The sequence below is a fragment of the Schistocerca serialis genome, chromosome 1, assembly GCF_023864345.2.
Source record: "Schistocerca serialis cubense isolate TAMUIC-IGC-003099 chromosome 1, iqSchSeri2.2, whole genome shotgun sequence".
NCBI classification, from domain to species: Eukaryota; Metazoa; Arthropoda; class Insecta; order Orthoptera; family Acrididae; genus Schistocerca; species Schistocerca serialis.
Genome location: NC_064638.1, coordinates 1,197,601,007 through 1,197,616,583, shown reverse-complemented (window position 1 = coordinate 1,197,616,583; position 15,577 = coordinate 1,197,601,007). Strand labels below are relative to the sequence as shown.

The following is a 15,577-nucleotide window of genomic DNA, read 5'->3' as shown; positions in this document are numbered from 1 at the left end:
GAACGCCAGATTAAACAAATAATAATCTTAAGATTTCACCCTGAAGGTAACCCCATAGTAGAATCTTTCGTGAATTGAATAGGTTTACATGCAATTATGCACACGATCAACAGACGCATTGGGTAGAATATCTACGGTTATACAAAAAGATCATAAATAATCAGCTGCTGTACACAGTACAATGCTCTCCAGCTGAACTATTATGCAAGACAAATGTGTGTATGTTTGTGTTTGTTTGTGTGTCTATCAACTTGCCAGCGCTTTTGTTTGGTAAGTCACATCATCTTTAAATATGTCTGCTTGTGTCTGTATATGTGTGGATGGATATGTGTGTGTGTGCGAGTGTATACCCGTCCTTTTTTCCCCCTAAGGTAAGTCTTTCTGCTCCCGGGATTGGAATGACTCCTTACCCTCTCCCTTAAAACCCACATCCTTTCGTCTTTCCCTCTCCTTCCCTCTTTCCTGATGAGGCAACAGTTTGTTGCGAAAGCTTGAATTTTGTTTGTATGTTTGTGTTTGTTTTTGTGTCTGTCGACCTGCCAGCACTTTCATTTGGTAAGTCACATCATCTTTGTTTTTAGATATATTTTTCCTACATGGAATGTTTCCCTCTATTATAACCATATCGTCTTTGTTTTTAGATATATATATATATACACAGTTTTTTCTGACAAATTTGAAAGGTACAAACTGAAACGATAAAAATATAAAAAATGACAATTTTGCTGAGCACTAAATTATGATAAACTGTTTTATCAGGAACTGTACTGAATAGAATTAGTATCTGTAATCTATTCTGTATGTTCTCACCGTTCAGTGCTTCACAGCATCTCCAACTCTGCAAAGTAATAACATCTGAAGGCACCTTCAGTTTCTTCAGGTTTCCTGTAAATTAATGTCGTGGGTGCACACACACGTGCAAATATTTACTTAAACAGTCCTGAGGACAGCTATAATACAGAGTTTAGCACAATGTCATGACATTTAGTACCTGACTGGAAAACTTTAAGCAATCTATTATGATCAAATGGGTTACCTAGAAGTCATAACAAACAAATCAATTCTTTCATATTATTAACTGTAACTGTTAACAATGTATCGTTCTTTATCTAAAGCAAACCAAATATCTAACAAAGCTACTTTGTAACTGCTAATATTGTTACAGTATGTCGGACACTAAGACCCTAAATGCTCTAACATTAATGGTACTAGAATGAGATTTTCACTCTACAGCAGAGTGTGCCCTGATACGAAACTTCCTGACAGATTAAAACTGTGTGCCAGACCAAGACTCAAACTTGGGATCTTTGCCATTTGCGGGCAAGTGCTCTACCAAGTATGGAAGGTAGGAGATGAGGTACTGGCAGAATTGAAGCTGTGGGGACACGTCGTGAGTCGTGCTTGGGTAGCTCAGATGGTAGAGCACTTGCCCGCGAAAGGCAAAGGTCCCGAGTTCGAGTCTCGGTCCAGCACACAGTTTTAATCTGTCAGGCAGTTTCATTAATGGTTCTTCCAACATCTTTGACAGACATTGCCTCTACCATTCAAGGGGGCAATATAAGAAACCATTACATCTCTGGGAAAAAGAAAAGCCACCTTAATTGTACTGTAAATAAGGATATATCACTTGTGCATATTCAGCTGTCTTTGGAATTTTAGTTCTCCTGTTGTTTAAAAAACACAAACGTGATGTACAAATGACTCTTGTCATTCCTGTTAGACCTTCCAGATGATAAAGCTCTATTTGATTATTGTTGTTATAGTTACTACTGAAATAATAAGCAAATGCTTTAGGTGTGCATTATAATTTATTTAAAACAGTGTAGTCAGCACCATGTTCCAATGTTCCACAAATCAAAAAAGCTTTGACATCTTCAGCCTGTTTAGTTGGAAGGGATTGGTTCGGTGACGCAACCGTCGCATCTCATCAGTGTCCAATCGTTTACGTATTTTATTTCTAACAGCTGAGTCTGCAATCTAGTGTTCTTCACGGCATCCAATTATCACTGTTATTATCATGAAAATAGTTTTATTGCACTGAAAGAAAACAATAATACAGTCTTCAGTCATCAAAATTTTCTGCTCTCCAACAATGACTTCTGTGCTGATGGTCCTGTTACAGAGAGATAACTAGATGAAGAAGAATTTTTATTTCACAAATTTATCCTACAGCCTACCTTTCTTTCATGGTTTTATTATTCTCTTGATGTTATCAATGTGATGTGGCCTTGTTTCATGAACATTTTACCTCTGACTGTAAAAACATTTTTTTTTTAAAAAAATCCACACCAGTTAAAACAAAGCCAGCATTACGAACAGTATTTGATGAATAGTTTTTCAGAGAAATTCCTTTTTTATCAAATATAATAATAAAACAGATTGTTGCAACATCCTGTTCAAATATATTTACAGAGTTGAAGTTATTTTTGAGTATGATTCTGAGTTAAATCTAATTAGTTTGTTTCTGTCTGTCTTCATTTCAACACTGGGGCCAGGAAATATATCACCACTTTCGTTCCAAAATCAGTAATGGCACTAATTCACCAATGAGCCTACTTGACATACAGTCAATAATAAAATAATAAGATTCTTTGATTCCCATAGTTTCAACAGACACTGCTACAATGTTTATGATTATACAGGAGGGAGGGAGGGAGGGAGGGAGGGGGGGAGGGAGGGGGGGGGAGGGGGGGGGGGAGGGAGGGAGGGAGGGAGGGAGGGAGGGAGGGAGGGAGGGAGGGAGGGAGGGAGGGAGGGAGGGAGGGAGGGAGGGAGGGAGGGAGGGAGGGAGGGAGGGAGGGAGGGAGGGAGGGAGGGAGGGAGGGAGGGAGGGAGGGAGGGAGGGAGGGAGGGAGGGAGGGAGGGAGGGAGGGAGGGAGGGAGGGAGGGAGGGAGGGAGGGAGGGAGGGAGGGAGGGAGGGAGGGAGGGAGGGAGGGAGGGAGGGAGGGAGGGAGGGAGGGAGGGAGGGAGGGAGGGAGGGAGGGAGGGAGGGAGGGAGGGAGGGAGGGAGGGAGGGAGGGAGGGAGGGAGGGAGGGAGGGAGGGAGGGAGGGAGGGAGGGAGGGAGGGAGGGAGGGAGGGAGGGAGGGAGGGAGGGAGGGAGGGAGGGAGGGAGGGAGGGAGGGAGGGAGGGAGGGAGGGAGGGAGGGAGGGAGGGAGGGTAGGGAGGGAGGGAGGGAGGGAGGGAGGGAGGGAGGGAGGGAGGGAGGGAGGGAGCAAGCTTTCTTAACCCCCCCCCCCCAAAAAAAAAGAGGCTGGAATGAGGCAACTGAATCTCTCAAGAGAATTGTCACACTTTTTCACTGACCACAGTCCTTACTCCATCTATTGGTGTTCAGACTGGGAGAAGACAAGCCTCTAAATGTGCCTGTGATGAAGAAGCATACCAGAAGATGTGCTTAATGCTGGTTGGCAGCAACTAAACTGACGTGGAAGATCTCTAACTTTTGGGGGATACTGCACCATGTGATGACATGACAGTTTCACCAATGGCATTTTAAGAAAGACTTGAGTAGTGGGACATCCTATCAATCACCTCCATCTGCTGCACCATGGGAGGCTGTAACGGAAGAGGAAGAGTGTCGAAGCTCCCACAACATCGTACCTTCGAGAAGCAGCAGAGTGAAGACAGTTGAGGTTAACCGTGATGACAGATGGACAGCTAGAAGAGTTCGATTAGCAAATATAACTGCAAAATCAGTGCAGAAGTGTAGCCATTGGTCTGTCTCGACAACCAAGGAAACTTAAGGATCAGAGTAATATGGACCGACATGTGGGGCTTCATACCAGAAAAAACAATGCTCCTCTTTTATCAGGGAGACAGGAGACAACAACAGCAGTAGGTTCCAGAATGAAACCCTCTACAGAAACCAACAGGTGCAAGTATGTTGTCACTGACTCATCGCCACCCAGCCCAAACCACTGAGGATAGAAACTTGAAATTTGCAGAAGGTGTAGGCATTGTTTGTGAAGGGAATTTTTTGGAATTCCACCCTTAAGGGTGTCAAGCATAGAATGAAAGTTTTTTTGAAAATCTGTTTCTATTAAGACTATTTTGAAGCTAGACCTACGAAAAATGGTATTTGGTTTCTCAGTCAGAAAAAAAGCATTTTTTTTTTTAATGTGATTCAGCTATTCTGGAAACTTAACCCTTCTGGAAGTGAGATAGTGGGTGAAAGTTTTTTTTGAAAATAAATCATTATTAAAGAACTACTAAAGTATTGTTAAAGTTACATCTAGGAAAATTGGTATTTGACTTTTGTAATAAACTTAAAAAAAAAAAAAAACACGTGTTTCAATGTTTTTGGAAATTAAACACGTATGGGGTAACACAGGGGATGGAAGTTTTATGGAAATATTTCATTATGCAGGCATTTTTGAAGCTAAATGTATGTAAATTTGTGTTAGGAGTCTCTGTTAGAATTTAAAAAATATGCATTTCATTGTTTTTGGAAATTCAACTCATAAGGGCATGGAATAGGGCCAGATGTTTCACTGACTCATCACTGCTTAGCCCAAACCACTAAGGATATAAACTGAAAGTTGGAGAGTGTGTCGGCCTTATACTGTAGGCATCGTTTAAGAAGGGAAGGCATCGTTTAAGAAGGGATTGTCAGAAATTCCACTCCTAAGGGAGTGAAATAGTGGATGAAAGTCTTTTAGAAAGTATGTCATTATTAAGACAATTTTGAAGCTATGGCTATGAAAATTGATATTTGATGTCTCAGTCAGAAATTAAAAAATATGTGTTTCAACATCTTTGGAAATGTGACCACTAAGAGGGTAAAATAGTAGGTGAAACTTTTTTTTTAAAACAAATCATTATTAAAGAACAAGTAAAGTATTTTTAAGGCTATATCTGTGCAAATTGGTATTTGAATTCTCGGCCAGAAATAAAAAAAAAATGTCTTTCATTGTTTTTGGAAATTAAACACCTAAGACAGTGAAATAGGGGACGAAAAGCTTTGTGAAATTTTTTGTTATGAAAGTCTTTTCAAAGCTAAATCTTTGAAAACTTGTATTTGACATCTCTTTAGACATGAAAAGATAACTGTTTTGGAACTTCAGCACCTATGGGAGTAAAATAGGAGATGAAAATTTCTAAGAAAATATTTCATTACTATAAAAAGTTTAAAGCTAAACCTATGAAAATTATTTTTTCACTGCTTGGTTAGATATAAAGAAATACGTGTTAAGGGATGAACATTTCTGTGGAAATATCACCACAAGAACTCAAAAGGCACGATTAACAAAAACCTTGGAATCGCTTTTTGGTCAGAAGCACATTCAGAATAGACTAGCTTTGTGCGGCCTTAATTAGTGCGGAAGTTTGGAATTTTCAATTTGTGAACAATATAAAAAATTGATTAAAGAAAACCAAAAACATCTGTACAGATCATATGGTCTACATGTGTGAAGCAGCACACACTAAACTAGTTACATAAATACAGAAAACTGCAAACAGTCACATTTGTGAAACGTTGTTTATTCTATAAATCAGTTTTCCAAACTTTTCAAGTTCATCTTCAGATGATGCACAGGAGGTTATGTAACTATTTCATAGCATAATGCTGGATTGTGGTTCTGTGACAAGAAGATGGAACATGCTCTAGAGTATGAGTATTTTTTATTTGGCGATTTGCATCCAGAAATGAATTCTGCACTTACTACACCATTATGGGCGGCCTTGTTATTAGTGTCCATCCATCACCTCTCCAGGCGTCACCACCTTGACGAAGCACTGTCCATGCGAGTGGAGAGGATTGTGTACCCACGTGAAGCTGAGGGCTATGCTGAAGGTAGAGGACCTACTGCCGGAAAGGCCTCAGCCAATGGATCAGACTAAGAGTGTCCCACAACATCCCATCTTCCCTACCCACTCCTAGTCCTACTCAGTTCCCTTTCCCAACCCAAGGTGTGATGCGATCCGTGTGAGGGGTGTGTGGCACATGGGAAGATGTGTCGCAAATGGAGCCTCAGGGATACCAGGCGACCTCCCTGAGTAAGTAGCCTTACACCACGCAGGGTATTCGTGGTGTGGACTGTGTGGATCCCCAAATCTCGTGGGATCAATATGTACACAATTAAAGAAAATAAAGAAAAACAAATTGAGTGGTAAACTGAGACCTCAGACACCCAAACATCGGGGTCAGGACCGATGGAAGGCATTCCCACTACTGATTCAGGGTCTAGACCTGAGCCAGAAGAGGGAACTGTAACTGAGAAGTTGGACGAGATCAAGATTAAAGCCTTGTCTGGGGCCTAGATGAGGAAACTACTCAGGGAACAGAGGAAAAAGGAAGGGAAAGAATGGCTTCCTAAAGACAAGTGGAGGGAATTAAAGGGACTTGAACCTAAGACCCTCAAGAAAAAACTGTCTTAGGTTGTAGGGGATACGCAGACCCTCACAACGTTGAAGACGACAAGCAAGAGGATAAAGGAGGAATCTATGACCCCCCTCCTCCCTGGATTAGCTAGCCCAGAAAAAAACCAAGGCAAGAAATAGGGAAACAGACCCATAGTACTGCAGTCTCGGTTTTTAAGACGGCAGTTATTCAGGAAGGCTATCCACTGGTGGCCATCACCTTGCAGCAGGAGGAATCTGTACAGATGGCCCTCTCTGAAAAGATTGGGGGAGGAGGAGGCTGGTCCACGACCCAACTTCAGGAGGGTCTATCTAGATCATGGTGCCCTCATTTTTGTCTGAGAGAGGGTGCACACAGTGGAATGGTTTGAGTACAAGGTGCCCATGATATCCCCGTGGGAAGATGTGAAGCTGCTGGTCAAGATGGCAGCGGAACTTCTTAAGACCACAAAGGTATCAATATGGGTACCAAAGATCCTTATGTATGTCTCACCTACGACTCTGTTTGAGAAAATAGGCACTCAGAACCCAAAAGTCTTGACAGAAGAATGGACAGTGATCAACCAGAAGCTTGTAACAGAAGGATGAACCCTGAAGGCAATGTGAGAGCAGAACCTGAAATTGTTTTTAGGGTCTCGCAGGTCACTGTCAGGGTTCTCAAAGACCTCAAAGCCAATGATGGCAGCAATACGGAGACTGGAGGTGCTGCAGATTAATCTGCAGCACAGTAAAGGGGCCTCTGCTGCCCTGAGCCACTGCCTGGGGAGGCAGGAAGTAGACGTGGCCCTGATACAAGAACCCTATTTATATAAAGGGGGTGTATCAGGCCTCGGTGGCACTGGGGGTAAGCTGATTTATGCTAGAAATCTAAGAAACTCCAGAACATGTATCTATGTAAGAAATGGAATTTCTTTCATGCCACAACAACAACAACATCATCTTCTGTTACCCAAGGATTTCTACTAGCCCTCCTCTTTTTACCTACTTGATCCTCTGCTGCCTCCACTATTTCATCTCTCAAAGCTACCCACCTTCTTCTACTGTATTTCTTTCTCCCGTTCTTGTCAATCGTTCCCTAATGCTCTCCCTGGAACTCTCTACAACCTCTGGTTCTGTCAGGTTATCCAGGTCCCATTTCATTAAATTTCCACTTTTTTGCATCTTAGCCATAACAGGCAGAATTAGCAGCACACCAACCACTGAGATGGAAGCCATGCTGGACATGCCTCCACTACATCTTTGTGTCAAGACGGTGGCACAGTTGGGGCATACAGACTTAAAACTGGCAAAAACTGGATCTCATCAGGATATCCAGAATCACACACTAGCATAGTGAGTGAGGTAAACATAGGAATGGCTGGGGAAATGCCTGCCAACTATATAACAACTCCCAACTGCTTCAGCAAGCCTTACAATATAATAACTGGAAGCAGGAGCAGTGGGAAAAAACAGTTCAACACCATACGGCAGACACTGTTTGGTTCACTGATGGGTCCAAACCAGGCCAAGGCGTTTGGGGCAGGGGTGTATGAGGTTCAGCCAAGACTGGAGGGCATCATCTCTCCATCATCTCTCTAGAAAAACTGGCCTTTGTATTCCAAGCTGAAATTACTGCAATCAGGGCATGTGTGGAGAAGAATCTACATCTATTCAGACAGCCAGGCATCCTTGAAATCACTGGCAGCTCCTGCAATGAGATATAAGATTGTTGCAGGATGCCACAGGGCTCTGGTGGAGCTTGGTGGAAGCAATAGGGTAAACGTGGTGTGGGTCCCTGGCCACTCAGGGATCTGTGGCAATGAACAAGCTGACAGATTGGCCAGGATGGGGGCAATGACTCCATTTATTTGACTGGAACCTCTCCTGACAATCACCAAGGCTATGATCAAACTAGAGCTCGGAACTGACTCAGGAGACAGCACACAGAATATTGGACCAATGTCCAGAAACAAAAATGTGGTAAGGTAATGATGCCCAAGCCATGTTTTAAAAGAAGCTCTGTAATCCTTGGACTGAACAGGAAAGAGATCAAACTCATGACTGGACTGATGACCAGCCACAGGAATTTCAAAAAACACCTACACACAATGGATATAACGGAAGAAGACCCTAAATGTAGGATCTGTGATGAGGGTGAAGAAACTGCATCACACCTAATCTTTGAATGCATGACATTGGAGAGCAAAAGATAGAGAATCTTCGGAACAACTAGACCTGAAGAAATTGTGCCTAACAAAAAACTGGTAAAGGGACTCCTTGCACTATTTAAGGGCATTGGTTGGCTTTACTAGATATACAGGGAGCGATATTGCACAATAAACTCTGTTTCAGTGCAAGCAGTGGCAGGTTAGACCTAAGCTGTTTTAGCTTCCCTGTCAAAATCGAATCAAATCAATCCATCCATCAGCTACCATTGTGATTGACAGTTGATATCACATCACTCACTTTTCACAGGATAAGTATACAAATAATAATACTTATGAAACATTGCCAAAATGTAGCATGTGTTGTACAGCTGGCGCACATTACAAAAAACTCCATATGAAGATAGAACATACTTTGCACAGAGACTTTTTTTTGTTTTTGTTTGCATATAATACAGTCGATCCAACCTCAACCTCAGTGGTAGCGACAATGGAAGAGATGGACTCAGGTACAGTGAAGTTGGTGTAAGAGTCAATTTTACCCAGTCTGGGAAGGAATTTAAATCCAAAAATGTCTGTTCCATATTGTGTGGCTTCCTAGTAGACATCTGTTCATGATGTGAGGTGCGGGTGTTTCCTATACATCTTATCTTCAAAAATAAGAGGTGAACCCCTTCAGCACAAACTAATCATGAAAACAATAATCAGTATGGATAAGAAAGTTTTATGTAATCAGAATACCCCAGGAGGTCAGTCCTCCACCATACCCACTGGTGAGGTGTCAAGTGACCATTCAGATTCTGTGGGACCACAATATGAATTGGAGCATCCTAGAGATCACACCCACAAAATTAAATCCAAGTGAATAAACTATACAGCAACATTAAACATCCAGTCTCTCAATAAAAACAATAACAGATATCTTAGATAAAAAGAACATAATGATTACAGATTTACTGGAAACCCATTATGTAGATAATGAACATTTTGAATCAAATGGATACAGAATCTATATGGGCAAGTCCAGCAAAAGATACTGAAAAGTACACCCACTTTCAGCAGTGGTTTAATTATCTCTAACAAAATAATTGATTCGTTAGTAAGTTTTGACCCAATAGATGAAACAACATCCTCTCTAACATTTACGAACAAGGTGAACATAATTCTAAATGTCCACGCACCAACAAATGATAAAAACCAGACATAATGTAGATGAATATTGGAAGAAAACTGATAACTACATGAGTAAAATGCCATCGAAACACACTATTGTTCTACTGTGCAACTGCAATGCACAAATTGGAAAAGAGAAAAAATATAGGAAAACTGTTAGTAAACATTCTGTTCACAAGTGTATCAACAAAATTGGGGAAAGACTGATATAAATGTGTGATAACCACAAAACAGTCATAAAGTCCACATCCTTTGAGAGAAAACGTAAGAAGCTAATGAATGACAGGAGTATCACCAAACCCAATATATGGAGAAAAACCGCAAGACCACATAGCAATAAGCAGAAAGTCATCTAAGAAAAAAATGAAACAGACAAAACCTTCTAAAAAAGAGAAGAGAAGCCACTAAATATCAGATTAGATCACTACATCTCTGCAACTAAGTTTAGGATTAAGCCTGAAGTACACAGAAAAAACAAGAGACAAATTAAGGTCCAAAAATATGAGTATAACAAATTGCAGACAGGAAAATTAAAGGCAGAACTTCAAAACCAGGATTTTCAAGTGTGGGATGAAGCAGCAATCAGAACGACACCACCTACCAACCATAAAAAACAGACATGGTGGAATGATTAATGTGACAAGGTTCTGCAAGAAAGACAGAAAACGTGAGAAAAGTGGAATGCAAACAAAAGTCAGGAAAGCAGGGAAAACCTCCTATAAAAGAGAAGAGAAGTCACTAAATTTTTAAGAGAGATAGAGGGGGGTGGGAGGGGGGGGAGGGAGCGATTCATCATGAATGAGCTACATCAAGTCAATGAAGATTTCAAAAGGTAGAAGATGAGAAATTACTACCAACTGTTTAAGAAACAACTAACCAAATTTATACCACCAACATTACAACTACTGAGCCTAAAAACTAACCAAATAGCCCTTTTTAAGCAGGATAATTGTCACACAATGGCAAAATATTTTGAAGATTTACACAATTGTTATAAATCTGAAACCAAATTCACTTTTAATTAAAATTATACTAAAAATAACAATTCAATAGCCCCAAATTTAAAATGACTTAGAGAAATCATATGCACATTAAAAAAATAATAAGGCAGCCAGTGAGTACGGCATTAAGGCAGAGCTATGGAATGCTCTAGATAATGACATCATTCTTAAACTTAAAAATATAAAAGATAAAATCTGGGAGAAAGAAGATACGGAAGACTGGAAAACTGCCATCATAAACCATCTGCACAAAAAAAGACCCTAAAATGCATCCCAATATTTATAGGGGGATATCACTTCTGCCATTAACATATAAAGTCCTATCTAAAGCACTACTCGACCAGGCGGAACATCAACTAGACCCACTAATAGGGAAATACCAAGGTGAATTTCGGAAAAACAGATCACACATTGAATATATCTGCAATCTAACAACCATCCTTGAAATGAGAAATCTGAGAAACAAAGACACAACTGCTACTTTTTTAGTTTTCATGAAAGAACATGATTCCATTGATAGAGACTCTCTTAACAGTATTATAAAATAATTGAGCTTAGATCCAAAAACTACAGAGACACACTGACAAACACCTCATCTGAAGTCAAGTTCTGTGGAGAATTCTCCAAGCTTTGAAATAAAAACAGGAGTCAGGCAGGGAGATGGGTTGTCGCCTTACTTTTTAATTGTGCCCTTTAAAAAGTGATTAGAGAGAGGAGAAAATCCAATATGAAAGGTATCAAATTAATAAACAAAAGGATAACATCTTTGTAGATTGCTTGGCATTCACAGATGACATTGCCTTTATCACAGACACACCAGAGAATGCGAAAATCCAAATAAAAAACCTAATCGAGCAAGCAAGAAAAGTCAGTTCACAAATTTCTTTCAAAAAGACAAAGTTTAAAACAAATGTAAAAATTTGCCCAGTGAAACTACCCATAAATCAAAATAGAACCAAGGAAGTCATTTCATTCAAATATTTAGGTGAATGGCTAACTATAAACAATAATGAGAAAGGAAGTCTAGAACTAAGAGCAAAAAAGATGAACATCACATTCCAGACCACCAGAAACATATATCAGAAGAAGGCATCATCAGGGGGCACCTAAATTAAACACTACAATACAGTGGTGAGAACAGAGACTCTGTATGGTGATGAAACACTAAACCTAGTAGAAAAAGGTGGGATACACAAAGTAATGAAAATAGAAAGGAGTCTGGTTAGAAGCACACTTGGCTGAGGGACAACAGGAACAGAATACAGGAGACCACAACGCAATAAATAAATCTACGAGTATGTAGAGAATGTAATACATACTATGCACAAAAGAAGAATGTCGCTCTTTCAACATTTGACAAGAATGGAAAACTATTGGCTCACAAAACAAATCTTTAATGAAATAATGAAGCTTAAAGGACAACCAACATGTTTACATAGACTTCAAATGGTCTCAAAGAGGCAAACATTGAGCTAATGGACACACACAACAGAAACTTATACAGGAACAAAATTCAGTAGGTGATCTTCAGGCAAGAACAACAGAGGAAAAGAAAGCAGCCTCATAACATTGAGGAGCTCCGAAGACAAAGATCAGAACAAATGAAATTAATGTGGGCAGAAGGGAATATAAAGGAAGAAAGCAAGAACTGATGTATTGACTTAATGTGCTCTGTCACAGTTCCATTTGAATAAATAAATAAATAAATAGTCAATCTACGGATAAATGCTTTAATCAAAACTGACATTACCATGGATGGCTAAAAATAAAATAAGATAAAATAAAATTATAATATTTACAGAGAATTTCAGTTGTTTATATTTAGATGAACTTTACATTTGAAAACGACAAGAACAAAACTTCAAGTGAACTGCTGTCTAATATTTACAAAGAATTGCAGCTCCTTATGAGTACATGAACTTCACATTTGAAAACGACAAGAACAAAACTGCAAACGAACTGTTGTCTTGTTTCTATATTTAAATTAACCACAGTTTGGAATAACAGTAAAATAGATTACGCTTGTTGCAGCTAAAGATAATATGTATGTGAGTATTAATTTATTTTAACAAGAGATGGCTTGGATGTTGTACAGGATTTATTCTGTGGACATCATTTATGTTGACATCAATGTAGTTAGGACGTAAAGAGAGGGACGGAGGGGGGAGGCGAGGGGTTGGGAGGTGGTGGTGGTGGTGGTGGTGGTGGTGGTGGTGGTGGGGGGGGGGGGGGGTTGATTGCTCAATAAGCTGTTTTTATCTATTAAGTCTCCAGGGATGCAATATTTCGCTCCTATTGTTCAATCTATACATCAAAGAAGCAAATAAAAGAAAGGGCCAAGAGCGGTTTTAAAATTCAACATGAAAGTATATCAATGATAAGATTCGCTGATTACATTGTTATCCCCAGAGAAAGTGAAGAAGAATTTCACGATCTGGAGAATAGAATGAACTGTCAAACGAGTATAGAAAATGGACTGAGAGTAAATAGAAGAAAGACAAAAGTAATGAGAGGCAGCAGAAATGAGAACAGTGAGAAACTTAATCCCAGAATTAGTGATCATGAAGTAGATGAAGTTAGGGAATTCTGCTACCTAGGCAGCAAAATATCCCATGATGGAAGAAGCAATGGGGATATAAAAAAACAGACTACCACTGGCAAAAATGGAAAAGAGAAGTCTACTAGTATCAAACATAGGCCCCAATTTGAGGAGGAAATTTCTGAGAATGTGTATTGAAGCACAGCATTGTATGGTAGTGAAACATGGACAGTGGGAAAACTGTACCAGAAGAGACTTGAAGCATTTGAGATGATGTACTACAGAAGAATGTTGAAAATTTGGTGGACTGACAAGGTAAAGAGTGAGGAAATTCTCCACAGAATAGGTGAGGAAAGGAAAATACGGAAAACACTGACAAGCAAAAGGCATAGGATGATAGGAGATATTTTAAGATATCAGGGAATAACTTGCATGGTGCTACAGGGAACTGTGGAGGGTAAAGTCTGTACAGGAAGACAAGAGATTGGAATATATCCAGCACATAACTGAGAAAATAGGTTGCAACTGCTACTCTGGGATGAAAAGGTTTGCACAGGAAAGGAATTCCTGGTGGGTCACATCAAAGCAGTCAGAAGACTGGCCTCCAACATTCTCAAGTAAAAATTTGTTCATTCTGATCACTGAGTAGGTAGTCAGATGCTGTATTTGTTTTGATAATGATTTCAAGTTCTTAAAGAACATCAAGATTCATAACTTGCATCCATCATTGCTTAGTGGTTTTTGGTACTGTCAATGATTTTATTCTGTACTTCATTGCTGGTAAAGAAATTTATTTTTATGTTGATGCGACAGTATCAAAAGTCACATGTACACAAACTAATTTCCAACTCATGTCCAAGCTTTTACATTGGACTAACTGCTAGAAGCTGCACAACAAGACGCGCCATGTCATGGATTGTGTGGCCCCTCCCGCCAAAGGTTCGAGTCCTCCCTCCGACATGGGTGGGTGTGTTGTTCTTAGCATAAGTTAGTTTAAGTACCGTGTAAGTCTAGGGACTGATGACCTCAGCAGTTTGGTCCCTTAGGAATTCACAAACATTTGATTTTTTTGCACAACAAGATTCAAAGAGCACATGGATAAACTTAGTCTTAACAAACTGAACCAAACCAGCCCCCCCCCCCCTTCCCATGCCTCATCCCTCCATCACCCTCTTTATGTCCTAACTACATCCATATCTACATAAATAACCCCACCCCCTCCCCAGAATAAATTTTGTACTATATTATACACATCCAAGTCTTCTACAGTCAAAATAAATTAATTAGCTGTAATAAACAAAATTTGGTTTCACTAATATTCCAGATCATGGTTAATGTAAAGGGAGAAATAAGACAGCAGTTCATCTGAAGTTTTGTTCTTCTTGTTTTCAAATGTAAAGTTCATTTACATATAAACAGCTGGAATTCTCTGAAATATACAAACTTTATTTTATTTTTGAGCATTCATGGAATTGTCAGTTTTGATTAACTTATTTACCCACAGATTGACTGTATTGTATGCAAACAAAAAAAAGTAATGTCTCTGAGCAAAGTATGTTACATCTTCATACAAAGCTCTTTGTAACAAGCACCAGCTGTACAGCACATGCTGGATGCTGGTTAAATTTCCTAACTATTGGTATTTATACACTATCCTCTGAAAAGTGAGTGACACGTTACAAACTGACAATCGCAATGGAAGCTGGTGGATATTAATTACAAAGCCACTCATACTGGTGCAGTAAGTACAGAATTCATCTTTGGTCCAAATCACAATATAAACAACACTCACGGCAGTACAATAAAGCATGTTCCAGCTTCTGTTACTGAGCCAGCACCCAGCATTACACTATGAATTAGTCTTGCAACCTCCTGTGCACCACCTAAAGATGAGCCTGAAAAGTTTGGAAAAGTGGTTCATGGAGTAAACATTTTTGCAAAAGAACCTGGTTATAGTTTTTTGTATTTCTGTTGTTATTACAGTTTAAATGTATTTCAATTAAGTATAGTGTGCAGCAGCCGTAGACTGCAAAAGTAGTCATTGTCAGTTACAGTGATGGGGATAGTTTTAAGTACACAAATAGCTATGATGATGGCAAATCACATTATGGTAGCTACAACAGTAAATGTAGGTTTGTGAGTTGCCGATATTGATATTATCAATCTAAATCAGAATGAATACAACCATACATTTAAATTACAGGCAGTAGACTAAAATGTTCAAAATAAATATAATAATATGGTGAATAATGTTCAACAGCACAGAGTTATATGCCAATTTAAATCTTTACATGAAATATTATAACATCACAAACTTTTTGACAATAGCATTCTTACTCCTGCCGCTGGGGCATTC

General features: G+C 39.6%; 1 protein-coding gene across 1 annotated transcript in view; it reads right to left on the bottom strand.

The window, feature by feature from the left end:
• Nucleotides 1-1,848: 1,848 nt before the first annotated feature.
• The window catches only part of LOC126418876 (uncharacterized), a 164,168-nt gene continuing 150,439 nt past the window's right edge, over nucleotides 1,849-15,577 (bottom strand). The window contains exon 10 of the mRNA XM_050085888.1: nucleotides 1,849-2,037. The gene's annotated coding sequence lies outside the window, so the exon portion shown is untranslated. The remainder of the gene's footprint in view (nucleotides 2,038-15,577) is intronic.